Raw genomic sequence first — 2,966 nt, forward strand, 5'->3', positions numbered from 1 at the left:
CCTTACAGCTTACTTACAAAAGTTAGGCAGGTTTTATTTCGAAATTCTACGCGTAATGGTCATAACTGGAACCTGTTTGACTGACTCACTCATCACTAATTCTCCAACTTCCCGTGTAGGTAGAAGGCTGAAATTTGGCAGGCTCATTCCTTACAGCTTACTTACAAAAGTTAGGCAGGTTTCATTTCGAAATTCTATGCGTAATGGTCATAACTGGAACCTGTTTTTTGTCCATATACTCTAATGGAGGAGGCGGAGTCACGTATCGCGTCATCACACCTCCTACGTAATCACGTGAACTGAAAACAAGGAAGAGATTTACAGCACGAGTCGGGAACGAAGGTAAATGACGTTAATTGTTGACTGTCTTTTAATACTGTGTACTTGTTGAGTGTCTTTTAATACTGTGTAAGCATACATATTAACACATGTGCAATTAAACGTGTGCATTTACGGGGTGATTTCTCAGGCTTAAAAGCTCGCCTTTTATTAAAAAGGTAAATGCAAACTCTTTTCATTCTGAAGGCCACAAACCACGTTAGATTTCAGCCGTTAAACACGCAAAAATGTCAGTACACCAGATAAATAAGCGCAACATATTATCAGTTGTATTGTATGCTTACAATACATATAGAAATGTGTTAATCGTTAACTAATATTATGGGATGGTGTTTTTCGACTTGCGCCTTGATTTAAACGATTGCATGTCTTGGTGGGTTTGCGTAGCTTATTGTCAATATCTTTACACCTCTTTTTAAGACTTAATTTAAAAAGGTTTTCTTTTCTTCTTAATTAAAATTTAAAAGCAATACTTCACCGCTGCGAAGCCCCTCTAGCGCTGACGTCCGACGTTCGATTACCGTAAGGGAGTGCAGTGAGTGTGTACGCCTGATGAGCCAAGAATAAGGGGGAAACAGGTGTCGCGTACTCTTTGCATTATTTGACAGTAAACTATTTTCATCCATTCTATGATCTGCTTCTCAAAACTGAAGGCACCGTGGCTGATGTTACCTGACTTGCTGGCCAACCATAAGCGTTACCTGGTAGGTAACCACCCACTCACTTCACTCCAATACGGGAATCGAACCTCGGACGTCAGCGCTAGAGGCGAAGCCCCTAAAATTGCGCCACGGCGTGTGGTTCGTTTATTTGACAGCATGTAGATCGGGGTAATTACATTCACGGCATTCGTAGTCTGATTCACAATCTGATTGTATGGGTGGTTACCTACCAGGTAACGCTTATGGTTAGCCAGCAAGTCAGCTCGAAGTGATCACTCGAGTGAACGCAGCTTCACAAAAAAACAGATCCTTAACAAACTGTTATTGGTATATTTTCCCTCAATTTTAAAAGGTTTTCTTTTCTTCTTAATAAAAATTTAAAAGCAGTACTTCGCCAGTGCGAAGCGCGGGGATTTGAGCGACTGACGCATACAGACATATTCATGAGTGCAGGTACTTCAGAAAGAAAGCACCGTGTAAACCTAAACTTTAAATTAAGTTCATAGACCTACAAAAGGTTGCCATTGATTTGAGTCAAGATTGCTTTTCTCATGTACAACTATACGTTGCATTGTTAACAGTAAGCTTGCACAGCTTGGTCATATTACAACCTGAGTGCTGAACTGACAACGTCGTATACAAACAGAACTATAACAATTGTAATAAACAAACAAAAAAAAAAGCGAAGAACCCTTGGATTTAATAAAAAGGCTCTTTCCTTGGCGAAGCAAGGAAAAAGGAAGACCTTATATGGCGTTCGTTTATAAAACAGCGGAAAAGCTATGTTAAGGCTGCTTCACAAAAAAACAGATCCTTAACAAATTGCTATTGGGATATTTTCCCTCAATTTAAAAAGCTTTTCTTCTTCATAAAAATTTAAAAGCAGTACTTCGCGGGGATTTACATATATATATATATATATATATATATATATATATATATATATATATATATATATAGAGAGAGAGAGAGAGAGAGAGAGAGAGAGAGAGAGATATATATATATTGTTCACGAGTGAGGGAAGAATGGAGTGTGAGATCGACAGGCAGATCGGTGTGGCATCCGCAATAATGCGGGCTCTGCATCGGTCTGTCGTGGTGAAAAAGGAGCTGAGCCGCAAGCCGAAGCTCTCAATTTACCAGTCGATCTATGTTCCTACCCTCACCTATGGTCATGAACTATGGGTAGTGACTGAAAGAACGAGATCGCGAATACAAGCGGCTGAAATGAGTTTCCTCCGCAGGGTGTCTGGGCTTTCCCTTAAAGATAGGGTGAGAAGCTCAGTCATCCGGGAGGGGCTCAGAGTAGAGCCGCTGCTCCTCCGCATCGAGAGAAGTCAGATGAGGTGGCTCGGGCATCTGATCAGGATGCCTCCTGGACGCCTCCCTGGTGAGGTGTTCCGGGCACGTCTAACTGGGAGGAGGCCCCGGGGAAGACCCAGGACACGTTGGAGGGACTATGTCTCTCGACTGGCCTGGGAACGCCTTGGGATTCTCCCGGAAGAGCTAGAAGAAGTGGCCGGGGAGAGGGAAGTCTGGGCATCTCTGCTCAAGCTGCTGCCCCCGCGACCCGACCTCGGATAAGCGGGAGACAATGGATGGATGGATGGATGGATAGATATATATAGATATACATATATAGATATAGACATATATATAGATATATATATATATATATATATATATATATATATATATATATATATGTATGTATGTCTATATATATATATATATATATATGTAAGCTTATAAGTACTGCCTTACTTCTCTTTAAGAAAGGAAGATGTAATGATACTTGATTTAAACGATTCCATGTCTTGGTGGGTTTGTGTAGCTTATTGTCAGTATCTTTACACCTGTTTTTAAGACTTATTGACTGAAACAGGCTTTCATGAAAAAAGTTAGGGCTTTGCTACAGGATACACCCTCCACAAGTTAAGCAAGTAAAAATAAAAGTGTATATTT

The sequence above is a fragment of the Erpetoichthys calabaricus genome, chromosome 18 (assembly GCF_900747795.2).
Source record: "Erpetoichthys calabaricus chromosome 18, fErpCal1.3, whole genome shotgun sequence".
In the NCBI taxonomy this organism is placed as follows: Eukaryota; Metazoa; Chordata; class Cladistia; order Polypteriformes; family Polypteridae; genus Erpetoichthys; species Erpetoichthys calabaricus.